The 19194-nt window shown below is 37.9% G+C and overlaps 1 pseudogene; it reads left to right on the forward strand.

The window, feature by feature from the left end:
• Positions 1-18908, forward strand: part of LOC138156928 (large ribosomal subunit protein eL32 pseudogene) — a 53829-nt pseudogene extending 34921 nt beyond the window's left edge.
• Positions 18909-19194: the final 286 nt, after the last annotated feature.

The following is a 19194-nucleotide window of genomic DNA, read 5'->3' on the forward strand; positions in this document are numbered from 1 at the left end:
GTCAGGTTACATAAGCTGAAACTACAATCAGTGATTGGTCAGTGTATATTTGAAATTTTGTTTTTCTAGGCTGAGATACAGGGAACACAGAATGGGTGGAGAGGGGGAACAACCAGTAGGGGGCAGGGATTTTACCCTAAGCTGAACCCCCACCCACAGATCAATTAGGAGAGGAAAGGGTAAAAGTTATGCTAAAATGCCTGTTTACAGATCAGTGGAAGGGAAGGGAGGGATAAAAATTATTTCTAGCTTTCCTAAATCCTGTAGCTGTTATAGGAGTCTGTTAAAATAAAAAAAAAAAAAAACATTTTTTAAAAATTGATTTCATCTGCTCTTTGCAAATTTATCGGACAGATGCATTCACAAATTAACATTAGCTTCACCATTACCACTATCTTATACAATCCTTGTGCTAAAATCCAAAATCCATACCTCTGATATTATTCCCAAACATGCTCAAATTATGAATTCACATAATAGGAAGTTTCTAAAGCCAATTATTTTTTTGCATCTGTATTTAATCCTCGGTGTCATCTGGCCTGATCCTGTTGCTCTCCTCAAATTTCACTATCCTGGTCAATCAGGCATCTATTTCATTACCTTTTTTTTTTTAAATTACTAATCATCTCCTTCTTTGAGCAATGCTATCTCTATATTTATTCATTTATTTGGCCCTGAATATTACTTCTCAGTGAATTTGCTATGGAATAAGAGAAGGACAATGTCATAACCCTTGCCAGAAGGAAAACTTCCTCAGCCTTGTTTGATTCCAGGCATGAGTTATCTTTGCTAGTCATTTAGGTAGTTACCAGGTGCTGAAAGCAAGGCTTAGGCATAAATATGTGAGAGGTTTCCTTTTCAGAAAGAAAAGGCACAATTGGGAAAGTCAGAGAGATCCCACCTGGGCAGTGTCCGAGGTTGTCCCCAATCTTTTCCAAGCAGACATCCACTCTGAACAGTTCATAGCCTGCAGCCTCTGCCATCTCATTATCAGCTTTCATGACAACTCCTGTAATCAAGACTTAGAAAAATAGCAAAATTTACAGTCCCTCAAATTCTTAAATAACAAATAAATATGGACTAGTGTCCTACAGATAGGGCCATCTAAAATTTGATTGAGCTATTAATTACAAACTCAAGTTACAAATCTTTCTGCCTTCCCAAAACTTCCTCATGCTCTCTCAACACACTTCTAAAACTGATATCGACTATCTAGAAATAGAAGGGGCTGGATGAACCCCATTTGTCCCCTAACCTTCTCATCTGCTTTGTTCAGCTTTTCATAAATAGACTTTAAAGACAGTTTGAATTAACCTGGTGTTAAAAATGGTATCTTTCTTTTCTCTCAATTAAAGTATTTCTGATTAACCTCAATATCAGGCACCCAAGTACCGAATCATTCCAAGCACCTGATCATTCCCCTCCTTAAACAACTGGGACCCAAAATCATTTGGGTAGATCTGTAGGTTTTACAAAGCTTAAAAGGGGATTCACACAGTCTTTTCTTCACATAATTACCAATAAGTAGTTTTTACCAAGCATACTATTGTAAATACTTGATTTATGAATTGAAACTTAAAAAGAAAAACTTAAAAATGTATGATTTCTTAAATTACAACATTTTAGAATATCATAACTGATACTCTGACATGGTCAGAGTACGTCATCCACTATCATTTTCTTGTTCCTCTGACAGTATAATTCTTAATTTAACTGCATTTAGAGTATAAGAAACTGCTTCTATTATAACATTCATAATACCAATGTTTACCAGTAACAATATCAGAAACAATTATGATGTATAAATTTAAACTTCAAACCAAAATCAAGTAATTGCCAATCTGGTGATCTTAATTTAGTAATTTCTAAATTGCTTTGCACAGAAAATCATTCATTCCATAGCCATTGATACAAACCTCACACCTAGGAAAGGTTTCACTTAAGGTTGACAAACATAATAATTATAAAACAAACCTTCAAATATGGGAATTTCCCAAAACTAATTTGGTGTAAAAATGCTCCTAATATAAATTTCCCAAGTCATTGTATATTCACATAATCCAGGTTAACATACATATCTGTATCCTTAGATGACTCAACAGCTTCAGAATAGTAATAAGAAAATTGTTTTTAACATCAGAGTTCATAATTTTTCCAAATTACATAATTTAGCCAAAATTTTAAATGAAATATTAACATTATTAGCCTGTTTGTAACACAAATACAAGTTTAAATTAACAAATTTTATAACATAAAAACCAATACATATGCAATACAAAATTCAGATTTTTTAAAATAGCTGTAATACTATTCCTACTTCAAAAATGTTTCTTAAGTTCACTTAGCTAAATAGACTTTTAGAAACACAATACAGTCTCAGAAAGATGGCAACAAAATAACAATAAATATCAAATGACTTATACAATAATTGACTTTATCAGTTCCGGCATGGATTCATAGTTAGAGAGATACCAACATATGCCAGTCATTGTGTTTTACAATGAAGTCTTTCACAAATGCTATTAATTTTCCTTGTCCAAATTCAAGGAACAAGTCAAGCTGAGATAGTAAAAAACAAACAAACAAACAAAAACTTCTTTCTTTAAGCAATCCCAATATCCTGAAAAACTTGTTTTTTTCTTTTAAGTAATTCCAATATCCTATTTCCAATTTCTTAGTGATTTATTCTCAGAATTTGTAAAGATATTTTGTAAAGAAATTGTAAATTTCCCAAATTAAAAATTTCAAATTATTACAACAACAGGAAGAATTTTGGTGGACCTTTTGAAAGTGAGCTTTGAATCTCCCAATATCAAAGCTCCACACTTAATTGACTTTAATTGATCAGGCAGGAGATCTAGTCTGCCAGCTTCTTTGATCAGAGGGGAGGGATTCCCAAAGAGGGGCCCACCTCCCCACCTTCCCAATGCTCACCGAGGAGGGGAAGGACCAGCACAGTAAAAAGTTGCCCTTCCCCCCTCCCTTTTGAGTTTTTGGAGGAAGAGGCGAGGGGGGGGATCGAGGGTTGTAAGGTGGTGGGAAATTATACTCCTTGCTATGCTCCTGTAGGATTTTTTCGGGAAGTTTTGTCTTAGGAATATCCGAGAGCGGGTGGGCCACAAGGATTCGGATGCCCCTTTGGAAAGAACAGTTCCTAAGCCAGGGAGGGAAATAGGTGATGAGATCTAGCCAGACATCAATATAAGGGAACTGATCTGGAAGTCCTGGATTCCCTGTGACCACCTGCCACACTGATTGGGTAATTTGCTTGTTGAAACTTCCCTGAGAGGGCCAGCCCACCCCAAATGTGGGCCACTCATTCATACAATAAGAAATGAGTTTCCTCTTCTTCAAGGGGACCCCATAATCTGCCCCTTCCTGATAGGCTACTCTAAAATGGTTTAGTATGTAACCCAGAGGAGTTTTTGATGTACTGGCTGAACCTCCCATGTTCTAGGAGGAAAAGACAGACAAACAGTATAGTCTTATAAACAAATATATCTTCCCAGTGGAAATCAGAAAAGCTCCTTGGAGGTGCTTGTCTGATAGCCAGTCGAATACCTGCTTTGCAGAATAAAAACGAGGAGGCTTTAAGTGAATGAGCTCAAGACAAAACTTCACGAGGACAGACAATAGTCCCTAGCTGCTTACTTTGCTTCTGCAGATACTTAACAGGAAGCAAATGAGCTCAAGGGAGCACAGGACACACAAAGAACATATAGGATGCATACCAACAAATAATAGTCCCTAGCTATTTGATTTGCCCCCACAGATACTGAACAGGAAGCAAATGAGCTCAAGCAAGCACAAGACACACAAGAAACATACAAACATTAACCAGTATACTGACAGTCAAGAGGCTTTGGCATCCCAAAACTTTGCTGGAGAGGAGATGCCCCCCAAACAAACGGCTATGTGTAGCCCTCCACCCTCCAGAACAGAACCAGAACAGATTTCTTAACCAGAACAGATTTTTACTCACCCCCAAACTGGAGGTCCCGGATACACAAAAGGTCAAATGAGGAGCTGGTAGAAGTCGGGAAGCAGGTGCAATCTTTCCCTCCTCGAGACCTGGGGCCTGGGAACGTCATCAGGCACTAGCTCCACCTAGGAATCTGGGTGAGCCGATGCCTACCCCGGAGGCCGAAAGCTCTTCCTATTCAGCAAAATCTCACTGGCTCCCCATGCAGTAGCCAGAGCTACTTCCTCCCCCACCCCTCTCCTTTTCTCTCTTTCTCCAAAGGGGAGATAAGGAGAGAGTTGGAAGTCCAACAGTTTCCCTGGCCAAATTTTGACCACAGAAGCTATTAGTTACAGACAGACAAACAGAAGGGCAAGCACACAAACACAACAGACAGATAACCACTCAAGGCTGACACAGAGATCTGGGTCCTAAGAGCCGAAATGTGATCTGATCGATGTCAGGGGATGGTCTGGAATTTCTTAGCCTTGAGTTCCGAGCTCTGAGAAAATTTCAGATCCTGGCTGCTCAAGGAAGTCAAAGCTGTGGGGCCTCCATTCCCTGAGGCTGAGTGAGGATCTTGGGTCTTGGGCAGCAACACAGAATGCTGTCAAATCTTGCCAGGGGCTCCAAACCATACCTTGATTAATGTGAACAAGACCCAAGTAATAATTTTAAAATGCGCCCTTTATTAAAAATGCCATGTGGCTGATCAGGCCACATACCGTGTTTCCCCGATAATAAGACCTATCCTGAAAATAAGCCCTCCCCTTGCTGTGTAAGATTCCTCTAAAATAAGCCCTCCCCAAAAAATAAGCCCTATTGAGATTGCTACTGTAGTGAAGGTGATCCCCTGCGCTACACGCTACATTACGGTACCCTCTGTATGCACCGTCCTCCCCCCTCCCCCGGGTGAAACACACTCCAAGCTCCGAGCTGCATCCAATCAGAGCTGCAGCAGTGAGCGCGTCATCCTGTTCTTCCCCAGTGATTTGCTTGCTGGAGCCATTGAGAGCAGTGCCGCGGAGGAGAGCTGAAGCAGGACAACATAAAAACCCGGTATGTAAGCGGGAGTGAGGGGGCATGATGGAGGATAAAAAGGGCATGATGGAGGAAAAAAGAAGAACTCAGGGGTTATGATGGAGTGAAAAGAAGGTCTGATGGTCATAATTTTATTATTCTGTCTGTTTTGACCCCCAGACATGAGTACAAAAAGGAAGAGCTATACTGTTGAGTATAAGAAAGCAATTGTAGAGGAGTCATATGGCAAGAATCTTGCAGTTTTCTGTAAAGAAAAACTTTTTGGATCTTTGAATGGTCAGAAAATGGAGAGCAGATTATAATAACCTCAATCAACAGGTGGATGAGGGAAAAGGGAAAAAGCGCAGGTCTGGATCAGGTTGGCAGCCCTTATATCCTGACTTGGAGATCCTCATTGGTGAATGGATTGCTGACAGGAGAGCAAAGGCCTTGGTTGTGCGCAGGGCTGATATTCAAGCATTTGCCCTTTCAATGGCACCAGAGTTTGAAATGGTCTCAGAAGGATTCAAAGCATCACAACACTGGTTGGACGGTTTCCTTCAATGGTATGAACTGTCCCTAAGAAGATCAACAACACTGTTTAAGCTGGAAGATGCTGAAGTTATTAAACGTGCACTTGCATTCAAGTCCTTTATTGATAGGATCGACATTTCCAAGTACCAAACCTGCAATATGATTGCTATGGATGAAACTGCAGTGTTTATGGGACAAGGATCTCAAACAACAATTCATCACAGGGGTGCAACGTCAATCTACATTCCTACCACTGGCTATGAAAGTGCATGGGTCACCTGTGTTTTGGCAATTCGTTTGGATGGAAAGAAAGCCACACCTCTAATCATCAGTAAGGGCAAGAAAGATAAGATTGAACGTGTATCTGGCATTTACGTTCTTGAAACCGAAAAAGCCTGGTGTACACAAGCCGTTATAAGAAAGTGGGTTGATTTAATGCTGCCACTTGTTATGCGAGGTAACCAAAGAGGTCTGATAGTCTGGGATTCAGCCAGCACTCACCACGCTAAAGAAATGAAGAACTTCCTTGCAGAGAGAAGAATAGATCAAGTAATGATTCCTGCAGGAATGACTGCCTATCTCCAGACCCTTGATATTGCAATAAAGAAGCCATTCAAGGATCATTTGCGCATGGAAGTCAATGACTACATTGAAAATAGAATGGAAAGAAATCAGTGTGGAAACTTTGTGAAGCCCTATCTGCAAGAAGTCGTGACTTGGGTGAAGAAGTCATGGGATAAAATTACTGACAGCTGTGTCGCCAAGGCACTACAAGCAGGTTACCTGGACAAGACATATTCATTTAAAGAGAGCTATATTGCTGGACATGACAGATTGGGTCCACTTCTTCTGAAGGAAATGGAGGCACAAGACATCCAGGACAGAATTCAGGGTATGGACACTTATGACGATGTTGTTGAAGAAGATGACATGATCATTATTGAATAAAGGTACATTTTTTGTTCACATTTACCTGTTTATTAAAATTGCTGTCAATGTTCATTAAAATAAGCCCTCCCCTGAAAATAAGCTCTCTGGTGTTTTTCTGTCCAAAAAATTAATAAGACAGTGTCTTATTATCGGGGAAACACAGGTAGCAGGCTGAGCTGGCACCACCTATGTCTCAGGTACAGCAATAGCAGTAGCAGCCAGCAACAGCCTGGATTTGGGGCAGAACCTTAGCTTATAAAGGGGGCCTTACATAAGCAGGGATTGGTCAGTAAACACCTTGAAACTTCTTCAGAAGCCCACCTACTTCTGTGCAGGTGAGCTGTCTGGGGAAAGGGTGAAGACCCAGTGGGGGAGGGTGGAGCTGACCTAGCAAGTCTGTTCACTTCCTTGGGGGAGGGGGTTTGTGGGGAAAACCAGGCACAGCACTATATCCTCCCCAATACGCCCTCTGACTTTCCAGTAGGGCAATAGATCTCTATACCCAAGTGCCTGTATATCTTATTTCCCAGTTACTTGTAAAAATAAAAACAATAATAATATATTTTTAAACATTTTATTTTAAACCCTTGAATTCCACATTCTTTTCCTTCCTCCTTTGTCACCCACCCTTACTGGAAAGATAAGCAATGCAATATAAGTCGTACATGTGTAGCTATGCAAAACATTTGCATAGTGGATATATTGGGAAAGATTGACTATATTTCCCTCCATCCTATCCCCCCATTTATTTTCTTTTATACTTTGACCCTGCCCCTTTTCAAAAGTGTGTGCTTCCAACCTGCCCTCTCTTCTATCATCCTCCCTCTCATCCCCTTCCCACCTACTCTCCTGTAAGGCTAGATACTCTATTTAGTATGTATGTCATTCCCTCCCTAGGACAAATTCAATGAGAATAAGGTTGTCATTCCTTTTTGCCTCCCTGTTCTTCCCCTCCAATGTAACAGTTTTCCCTTTCCTCTTTTATTATGAGATAATTTACCCCATTCTGTCTCTCACCATCTCCTCTCATTATATTCCTCTTTCACCTCTCAGTTTCACCTTTTAACCCTTCCTATTCAATTGGTGCTGTGACCTCTGTCTTTTGTATACCTGTACATATATATATACACACACACTCACATTTGTATTCATATGCCCATATAGCCTCCTATAAAGACATATATATATGTGTGTGTATACATATCTATATCTATACACACACATTTATATTCCCTTCAACTATTCTCATACTGAGAAAAGTTTCATCAATTACAATTATAGTTTTTCCATGTAGTAATATAAAAGTTCAACTTTGATAAATTCCTTATGATTTCTTTTCCCTGTTTACCTTCTCATGCTTCTCTTGCTTCTTGTATCTGAATGTCAAATTTTCTATTCAGCTCTGGTTTTTCATCAAGAATGCTTGAAAGTGGGATGCCTAGGTGGCAGAGTGAATAGAGCACTAGCCTTGGAGTCAGAAGGATATGAATTCAAATCCAGCCTCAGGCACTTAACACAAAAATTAGCCGAGTGACCTTGGGCAAGTCATTAACACCAATTGCCCTCCAAAAAAAACAAATTTAATTTTTGGAAATTCTCTGTTTTGTTGAATGACCATATTGTCCCCTGAAACATGATACTCAGTTTTGCTGGGTAGGTGATTCTTGGTTTTAATTCCAGCTCCTTTGACCTCTGGAATATCATATTCCAAGCCCTTCAATCCCTCAGTGTAGAAGTTCCCAGATCCTGTGTTATCCTGATTGTGTTTCCACAAATTCAAATTGTTTCTTCCTAGCTACTTCTAAAATTTTCTTCTTGTTCTGGGAATTCCAAAGCCTGGCTATAATATTCCTAGAAGTTTTCTTTCTGGGACCTTTTTCAAGAGGTTATCAGTGGATTCTTTCAACTTCTGTTTTGTCCTCTGGTTCTAAAACATCAGGGCAATTTTCCTTGAGAATTTCTTGAAGGATGATTTCTAGGTTCATTTTTTTGATCATGGCTTTCAGGTAGTCCAATAATCTTTAAATCATCTCCCCTGGATCTATTTTCCAGATCAGCAGTTTTTCCAATGAGATATTTCACATTGCCTTCTATTTTTTTCATTTGTTTGGATCTGTTTAACAGTATTTTGATTTCTCATAAAGTCACTAGCTTCCATTTGCTCCCATTTAATTCTGAAGGAATGATTCTCTTCAGTGAGCTTTTGAGTTTCTTTTTTCCATCTGGCAAATTTGGCTTTTTAAGGCATTCTCTTCATTGGTTTTTTGAGCCTCTTTTGCCATTTGAGTTAGTCTATTTCAGTCAGGTTTTTGACTCTCTTTTCATGATTTTTTTGTATCATTCTCATTTCTCTTCCTAATTTTTCCTCCACTTCTCCTATTTGGTTTTCAAAATCCTTCTTAAGCTCCTCTAAGTCCTGTAACCTATTCATATTTTTCTTGGAAACTTTTGGTGCAGGAGTTCTGACTTTGGTGTCTTCCTCCTGTTCCATACTTTGATCCTTTTTGTCCCCCAAAAAGGAATCCAAAGTTGCATTACTGTGCTTGCTTTGCTTCCTTTGCTTGCTCATGTTGCCCCTCAATTATTTACCTTTTGAATTTTTTGCCACAGTAGAACTGTGCTTCCAGAGAGGTGAGATTTGTCCCAAATTTCTGGGATTTTCACAGCTGCTGGAAGTATTAGTTGGGTACCCTCTCAGAAGTCTGTACTGTCTCTGGCACACTGGTCATGTACCTCCAGACTTCCACTCTAGACATCAATCCACAGCCAAGCAGGTTAAAGCAAGAGCGATTACTCCTCAGACTGGTCACTTGGTTCCCCTACAATCTGCAAGCCAGGAGCTCTGAAGCAGCCATACGGCGACAGCAGCCACCATGCCTCAGCCTATATTCCCTCAGGGGGCAGAGGCCAGATCACACTCCTGAACCCCCTGTTCCCACAAAGTCCACATTGAACTCTGACTTTTTTTTCAACATTTATGGGTTGATAATTCTGGAAACCAGAAAAGCTGCCGGTGATCCACTCTCCTGAAGTCCCTCCAGCTGCAGCTGGGCATGGCTGCCCTGAGACTAAAACCACAGACCCAGGGAGAGCTGGTCTAGGGTCCCAGCATGCTGAGATGGAGACTTCCTGTCCACCTGCCAGGCTGTCTTCAGTGGGAGGTTTGTTTCTCTCTGTCACTTTGTTGGTTCTGCAGCTGTAAAGTATGTTTAGAAACATTTTTTATAGGTATTTGAGGTGGTTATGGAGGGTGCATATGAAGTTTTCCTACTTCTCCCTAGATGATTTAAAAATATAGATTTGTGGATAATATTTCCTTTTAGAGGGTCCAGGATATTAGAACTTAGAAACGTATAGTTACATGATCAAAAAGGTATATATTTGGAATTAAGAGATTGATTCACTGTATGGCCCCAAGAATGTTATTTACCTTAGTTTACTGTTTATTAAGTGATGGTGGTGAAATCCACATACTAGTGATTTTATGGAAATACAGAAAAATAATAAATGGGGCACTCTGACCCATATGTTATAATATTTTGAGGTATTGTAATTTAAGAAATCATTATCTTCCAAGTTTGTCTTTGTTTAAAAGGAAGTGCACTTTAAATTGTTTTACTAAAAGAAAATTGGTAATTGTACTGAATTAATAGATTAATTTATGACATAGGTTGGGGGAAATAAGGAATTCTAAGATTCTAGGGATGAGGAAGCCAGGAGGACTAAAGAATTAAAATTGAGAGAAGAAGCTCTGTTGGTTCCATCCCCTCATCTCCCTAATATGAGTCTGACTCTCTTTGATCATGACTGGCAAGGAGGATCGATGGCAGTAGATCTAGGTACTGAAAAAGATGCTCAGGGAAGGTGGCTCCTACCTGATGTGTGAGAGGTACTGAATAAGCCTAATATGAGACAGGTTTTACAACAGCAACACCAGGGCAGCCATTGAGATGTCCAGAACCTGTAAGATACAGTCTTGATGCAGTATGTATGTCCTGGAACACACACATTGGCCTGCCAAATGCCCAATGGCTGTATTGTGTGTCAAAGGACAAACAGATACAGCTAACACTAGACTCTTGTGGGAGGGTGGCCTCTAGGTATCAGGCCCTTTCCAAGTATATGGGTATACTTCACTGAGGTGCCTGTAGGATAAATATCCTGTTGGTCATTGTGGATCACCTCACATAGGGGGTGAAAGCCTTCCCTCTTGCACAGGCTACTGCCTCTATGGTTACTAAAACCTCATTGGAACAAATAATCCCTATATATGGGCTGGTGAAATGTATAGAGTTGGATCAAGGGACCCATTTCACACAGTGAGAGCTTTAGAGATATCCTGGGAACTCCATACCCCCTGGCACCCTTCTCTTTCTGGCAAGGAAAGACAAAATGTTTACCCTGGTGCTCCTTAGGATCAGGATGAAGTACTGGAGGGACATTGACTTATCCCTCTGTGAACTTCTTTATGGTCATCCCTATCCCATACAACCCTTTGACCTCTCCTCACTCATCCTGAAAGATAGGTTCCTTAAGGAATATATACAATCAAACATCTCCCCTAGGGTTTCCAGTTAATAGATTCCAGCCTGATGACTAGGTGTTTATCTGAAACTGGAAGGAGGCACCTCCTCATTGCTGGCACTAGTGTTCAAACCAAAGAAAAAGGGTGGACTCATCACATCTGAGTGAAGGGTCCAGTGCCAATTCTGACCTAGTGGATTGTGGTATCACCAGATCATGGAACTTTAAAACTGACTTTGAAAAAGGGATCAATCCATTCATGACTGAGAGAACTGCTGTTGTTTTATTGTTTATACCCTTTATTTACTTTGATTCAGGTGTTTCCTTTCACCTCTGGCCCCTAGGCCTCAGTTCTGGGATTAGCATGTTGTCCTCCATTCTTTAGCTGAGATAATCAGTATCTTTTAGTGGAATTATTCTACTCCCTGTGTGTCTCCCCTGTATGATGTCACTGATCCAAATGGATCCTCCTTGTCCTGTTTGGTGAAAATAGAAGGGAAATGAGATACTAAATTGATGGTTATTCTCAAGAATTAGTGGAAGAGGTCTTCCAGCAATGGTGTGAGGAGTCTACAAGTTGTAAGAAATAAGAAGGGGGGACTGTGAGAGATGATTTCTTAGCAGTGAAGACTCCTCGAAAGGGTTAATAGTTTTTCCATGCTTTACAAGAAAAGTTTCCTGCCTTTTGTTTTCCTTTGTTCTTTGTTTCTGGGGAAGATTCACACAAATAGATTGTGCTCCCAAAAGCCCAGCCAATGGGAAAGGGGGAAGATGGGAGTGGAGAGGAAGTTTGCATTAGAGTATAAAAGGAACTTGCTTTCCAGAATCAATTGGTACTTCCCTGGCTGGTGCCATTAGAGTGGCCAGGGGTGGTACCCTTTCTCATGAGAAAGCAATAAACTCATTTCTGCTTTCAGGTATCTATTTCTTTGCATTGATTTTTTTGGTAGTGGTCTCTGTACCACACACTTTTAATTGATGCTTGTATAGTCAGTCACTAGCAGCTCTCCTGAGGACTGTTGCTATGAATAACTTCAAGGATCTAATTGCATATTATAGTGAACTCTCTATTTTTCAGCAAGAAACTAAAGCAAAACATTCAAGAAACTAAAGCACAACATTCACAACAATATAACATAATAATTTATCACTAAGGTGGTCACATAGTCTCAAACAAAACATATCACTCAGTAAGTCACAATTTCCTCAGTAAATACACAATATTCAAGTAAAGTTCTCTTTCATCTTGACTCAATGCTGGCTTCCAATCATCCTTAAGCCAATTATCCTTAAGGGGTAGGAGAAAGTACAAACACCATCCACACCTAGGTCACAGTAAATTGCAATCTCATCAATCAATACAGAGTACCCAAGAAAAATCATTTTTCATTGACTCAAGGCTGGCTCCCAAACCCCTTGGCTCCTCTTCCACAGGCTGACCATTCCCAGCTTTTGCCTGGATTCACCTGACTGTTGCTTGGATTCACATATAGGCTGCTCTCTGCTCCTATTCTATATCTCAGCTCATGGGGACTGCTCCACTCCAAGCCCTTCACATTTTTTGTTTCTAGAAAGACAAAGATTAACAGAGTTACAACAATATTTGCATAAATCACAGGCACTATCTTTTCAATGCACTTTCTGTCTGACAAAGTAACACAAATCAACAGACAAGGCTTTTGTCTGAGAAGTCAATCAGGACTTTTGTCTAATAATAACAGCAGACAAGGCTTTTATCTGACAGAACCACAGACAGGGTGCTACAGAGTGCTGACATTACAAACATTCTTTTTCTCAGAAAGTAACACAGATCAACACAGCACTGAAATCACAAGCATTCTCTTCCTCAGTTCTGCCTGCTCTCAGCTCTGGTTAAAAATTTCTCTACTCTGTTCCTTCCTGTTCCACTCCTCCTTTTGTGCTCTTTCAGCAAGCTCCTCCCACTATGGGCTCCATGTGGCATATTAAGGGCAGGGAAGGTCTTCAAATTCCCTTAGGCCTCTTAGGGGTAGCACAATTTATACTATTTCCCACAAAGACTCTTGATACAATCAAAGGCAAGATTCAAAGGCACTTGAATAGTTGAAACAAACAGCAAAGTACTATTTTGCTTGTCATTATAACACTTTATTTTTCTATTCAGAAATTTGGGCAATTTTCTTATATATTCTTGCATTATGATATTTGGGTTTTTATTTATCATGTTCTTTTAGAAATTTAATGATTCTTATTTTATCTCCACACAGCCTGCCTTTGAGATAATTAAGTTTTGTTTGCATAAAAATCACATGTTCTTTTAATATTATTGCTTTTGATCCTTCTCTTCTTATAGATTGTTCTTCACTTTTGTAAATTTATTTTCCCAAATCACTTATTATCCCCCTTGTTTCTTTGGAGATTTACCATTGTGATTTCAAAATTTTCCTTTCTACCAGTCATTTCTGATGTACAAGCCATAAATTCTGCTTTCTTGATTATTTTTCCTCCCTTGAATAATTTGGGAAAATGCTGCTGTGGTCCAATGCTTCCTTGGGAATCTACATAATTTTTTGCCTCATCAGGTGTTGATTCATTTTCTGTTTTCTTGCAATATTTATTGAGAGATGCTTGAACTTATTTAGATATCCATATATTCTTTCTGTTTTTAGTATCTTCCCTATTGATTTATCAGTCTGTACTCAAGGATTTTAGCTGAGCTTTCTCCTAAAATCTTCAGTAACTTCCATAGTTCCCCCATTTTATTTCCTTATTGCTCATTTTCTGACTCCTTCTCCTTTAATGGGGAATCCCTGAGAGTTGGACCTTGAGACTATTTCAGTCTCCTACCAAGCTGGCAAATTCACTTTTAGCCATCCTTAGGTCCTTTCCAAAATGACTTCTGGGGGAAATAACAGGCCCAAATTGGATGCCAGTCCTCTTTCCTTCAAATCTAGTGGATCCCTGCACACCCCAGTGCCCTGTCTCACTTCCCCCTATTCTTTAATTCCCTTCTTGAGTACTACTGTAATGCTATAATACTGTAACCCTGGGAAGATAAGGCTTTTGTTTTCCTATACCTCCACTTCCTCTAGGGAGTGGACATAATGGGATGAATAGAATTGAGTTTTGTTACTCATTACCATAGACTGGTGGAGTGAGGGCAAGGCAAGTGGAGAGGGTATTGGTGCCAGAGATTTCAGTAGCCATGAGGGAATTGTTAAGTGGATCTCAGAGAACAAATTTGTAGTTCCCTTTGTACATCATGCCATACTATGGAGGCTGGAAGGGTGGGGGTGCTGAGTCAAATGTGGAATTAGGAAAGTTAGATATACTAGATCTCTAATGATTTCTGGATGGGAATAAAACAGATTAGAGATTAGTCTTCTCCACTCTTAATCATTTCATTACTTCATTATAGTTCTTGGGAGACAGCTGAAATTACTTTACCTCTTGTGTATAATTCATATTTTAGAGAATTTTGAAAGGTTCTAAGAGTTAGAGAAACTGCCTAGTCTACCATCTTACCCAAGTATATAGTGTCTATTGAAATAATCATATAATATTTATGGTTATTATTGATATAGCTAATTATGTTTGTCATTCTCTTAATGTTAAACCAATGATGTTTTTCTGGTATAAATCTTGCCTGATGATAATGTGTGATATTTGTTAAATGTTCTTAGAGTCTGTATTCTAAAATTTTATTTAAAACTTCTGCATGAAGTCTCATTAGGGAAAGTGGTGTACAATGTTTTCCTCCACTTTGGCTATCCCTAGTTTAGCTATTAAGATAATTTTTGTAGCATAGAAATAATTTAGGAGGATCTCTAATTTTGCTGTTTTTGCAAAGAGTTTGTGTGATATTTGTATTAATTTTTCTTTCAGAATTTGATAAATTCAATTGTAAATTCTTCTTGATCTGAGGTTTTTATCTTTGAGAATTAAGATTTGTTTAATTTCTTTTTATGAAATTAGGTTCCTTAACTTAATTGACCTGTTTAACCTAATTTTTTATATTGCTAATCTGAGTATTTTACATTTTTGTAAATCTTTATCCTTTTTACTTAAATTGTCATTTTAAAATTAACTGTTCTATTTATTTTACTGTTTTTTAAAGTTCTTAGCTTTATTTTTATTATTATTAATCATTTTTTACTTTCTATTTTTATAATCTTTGATATTCAGGATTTCTATTTTGGTGTTTAACTGGGATTTTTCTCATTTTTTAGTTTCAATTTCTTGATTTATCTATTTTCTCTATTTTATTGATGAAAGCGTTTAGACATACAATTTCTCCTCAGGACTGCTTTAGCTAATTCTCCAAAGTTTTGTTATGTTGTCTCATTGTTGCCATTTTCTTTAATGAAATTATCTATAAATTCTAATACTTCTTTTTAAATTTGCCAATTCTTTAGGATTAATTAACTTAAACCTTAATTAATGTCGAATGCTTTCTTCAATGACCTTTTATTGAATGTATTTTCCATTGCATTCTTGTCAGTAAAATGTGTGTTTAATATTATCATTTTTCTTTTCTAATTGTATTTTTTAAATTTATGAAATAAAACAAGCATTTCCACAAAATATTAGAATAAAAAAGATGATTGTAAATGAAACTGCAAATTTATTATGTACAACTTGCTATTCCTTTTAAAAATATAATAAAATTAGTACACAGCTTTCTTTTATTTCCCTTTTTTGGGTCTTTTTGGAGGGGGGAAGGCATGGCAATTGGGGTTAAGTGATTTGCCCAATGTCACACAGTTGTTAAGTATTAAGTGTCAGAGTCTGAATTTGAACTCAAGTCCTTCTGACTCCAGGGCCAGTGCTCTATTCACTGTGCCACCTAGCCTTCCCTATTTCCTTTTTTCTTCCCTTCACCTTCCACCCTCAAGCTGGCTACCATTATACACAAATATGTACATATGAATAAGACCATTATATATGCCTATTTATTAGTTCTTTCTCTGGATGCAAATAGTGTCTACCTTCTTTGTAATTAATCTGGGTATTTATAATAATCAAAATGACTCAGTCATTCAATGTTGTTCTTAAAATGATGATGCTGTTCACTGTATATAATATTTTCTTAGTTCTGATTATTTCAGTCTTCAAGACTAGTCATGTTTTTTTTCTAAAATCAACAAGCTCATCATTTATTGTAGCATAGCAGTATTCCATCCCAATCATATACCATGACTTGTTCAGCCATTCCCCAATTACTGGCATCCCTGAAATCTCCAGTTCTTTGTCACCATGAAGAGAGCTGCTATAAATATTTTATAATATAAAGGCTCTTTTCATTTTTCCCTAATCATCTCTGGAAACAGAACTACTAGTGGTATTGCTGGGTAAAAAGGTATATTGGCTATATAATAATTTTTGGGGCAATATTCCAGATTGCTCTCCAAAATTGCTGGATCAGTTCATAGTTCTACCAACATTAAATTAATGTCCCAACTTTTCCCATGACCTCCAATATTTGTTGCTTTCCCCTCAATCATTTTAGCAAATCTGTTAGGTGTAAAATAATATGTCATATTATTGTTTTTCTACATTTGCTGTGAGTTTTTATGTTTTAACTATGTTTCTGCAAAAAAAAAATCCACATTGTTAGATTTTACTTTCTACTTCATTCTGATATCCTTTTTCATTTTGTGATGAACTTCTCACATTCCTAGTTATGATTATAAATTATATATTTCCTATCATCTTATTTTTTTCATTTATCTTGTCTTACTCCTCCCAAGGGGGCATCTACAGCAATCCTGATTTATATCTTGTCACTGGGTCCAGATGGCTGAGACAAGGAGAGGAAAAAGTGAAGCTGGTGACTTTGCATAGCCTTTCCTCACTTAAATTCAATTCATTTGCAAGCCATGGCAAGTGAAGTAAGGTCATGGTCCTCTTCAAGAATGAAGGGTAAACAACAAACAACAATAGCTTCTCTCAAACTTTATAATAGATTCTTACCTTTTCTTTTTTTTTCTTTTTAAACTTCACAATTTCACCTGCTCCCATCCCTAAGCTTAGGGTTTGTTTTGCTCATGAAACATTCCCCCTTGAATCCTCCCTCACTCTTATTTTCCTCTTTCTCCCCAGTCATTCCTATTTTCCTGATGAGTTGAATGTCTGTATACATCTGACTCTGTATGGGTACTCTACTCCTCTTCAACAGTTCAGGTGAGATTGAATAAAGTGATGAGCTCGCCCCTGTCCTCTACCTTTTTTACATAGACGTCTATTTGCACACCTCAATGTTGTGAGATAAATTCCTTCACTTTTCCTCCCCTTCTTGTTCCTAGGGTAGTCTTTCCTTTCTCCCTTTCTTTATTTCCTTAAAGATCATCAAAACATAACTAAAGACTCCTGTGTTCTTCATATTATTTTGACATCCTTTATGATTCCTCATGACAATAGAATTCTGGGGAGACACAAGTGTCATCCCCCACAAACCCATTAAAACATAAACAGCTCACCCTTAAGAACTCTTTGCTGATTCCTCTCTTTTCTATATTTCTCTTTACTCCTGTTTTTTTTTCATTCAAAGTTTCCACTCAGGTTTGATTGTTTCATCAAGAATGCTCTGAAATTCTCTTTTTAATTAAATGTATATTCACCCCCCCATAAGATAATACTAATTTTTACCCAGAGAGGTTATTCTTAGTTGCCAATCTTCAATTTTTGTCTTTCTTATTGTTGTATTTACAAGCTTCTCTCTCTCTCTCTCTCTCTCTCTCTCTCTCTCTCTCTCTCTCTCTCTCTCGACAGCTTCCAAATCTTATTTGACTCTGAATGAGGTACTTGACCTCTTTCTGGCTGCTTAGTATCCAATGCTTCTTCATTTATCTTCTTTTGACCTTTTATTTTCCAGGTCAGTTGCCTATCATGTGAGATATCTTAAATTTTCTTCCATTTGCCCAATCTCTGTACTTCTTTTGAATATTTCTTTTTTTAAAGTAATTGACTTGGTTTTCATTTTATTTTTAAAATTTATTATTTAACATTCTTTTTAAAAAAATTCAGTTCCAAATTCTGTTTTCCTCCAGCTCCTCCCCAACTCACTAAGAAGGCATGCAATATATCAATTATACATGTGAAATAATGCAAAATATATTTCCATATTCATATTTCCATATTAACCATTTTACATAAAAGAGGAAGAAAAATAAATTTAAAAATGTACTTTAATTGACACTGAAAGTTCATCAGTTCTATCTCTGGAGGTGGAAAGTATTTTTTACTGTAAGTGCTTTGGAATTGTTTTGGATCACTGTATTGATCAGAGCAGCTAAATATTTCACACTTGATCATGATCTGTTGATTCTGCTCACTTCACTTTACATCAGTTTATATAGATTTTCTCAGATTTTTCTGAAACAATCACCCTCTTCATTTCTTTTAGCATAAAAATATCACAATGAATCATATAACAAAACTTGTTCAGAAGGCCAGTGGAGGGGCCGTTGTTTCTTCACCAGCACCCTGCCTGCCCTCAGACCACTCGTGAAGCCTAAAATCATCAAGAAGAGGACCAAGAAATTCATCTGGCACCAGTCTGACAGATATGTCAAGATCAAGAGAAACTGGCGTAAACCAAGAGGCATTGACAACAGGGTGCGGAGGCGATTCAAGGGCCAGATCTTGATGCCCAATATTGGTTATGGAAGCAATAAGAAGACAAACCACATGCTGCCAAGTGGATTCAGGAAGTTTTTGGTGCACAATGTCAAAGAGCTAGAAGTGCTTCTGATGTGCAACAAATCTTATTGTGCTGAGATTGCTCAAATGTTTCCTCTAAGAATCGAAAAGTTATTGTTGAGAGAGCAGCTCAGCTAGCCATCAAGATCACCAAACCAAACGCTAGACTGAGGAGTGAAGAAAATGAGTAAAAAGCTTTGCACATTTTTATTTGTGTTAAATAAACCTGTAAACTACAAAAAAAAAAACCAAAAACAAACTTGTTCAATCATTCCCCAATTGATGGGCATCCCCTCAATTATGAATACTTTGTCATTATAAAAATAGTTACTATAAATAATAATGATAATATAACCAAAATAGATACTATAAATGGAAAATAAACTGACATAAGAATTGAATAGGATAAAGAGAATGGTTTGGATTGCATTTGAGAAATCGTATAATTTGTCAATTGCCCCACCATTCCTTTAACATTATAAATTCCTCAGCTTACCAATTAATACCAATTTTTAAAATTTTATTAAATATTATTTCTCTTCACA

Source organism: Petaurus breviceps, unplaced genomic scaffold (genome assembly GCF_028583685.1).
Source record: "Petaurus breviceps papuanus isolate PSGF00001 unplaced genomic scaffold, PetGlider_PUasm1.0 164, whole genome shotgun sequence".
Lineage (NCBI taxonomy): Eukaryota > Metazoa > Chordata > Mammalia > Diprotodontia > Petauridae > Petaurus > Petaurus breviceps.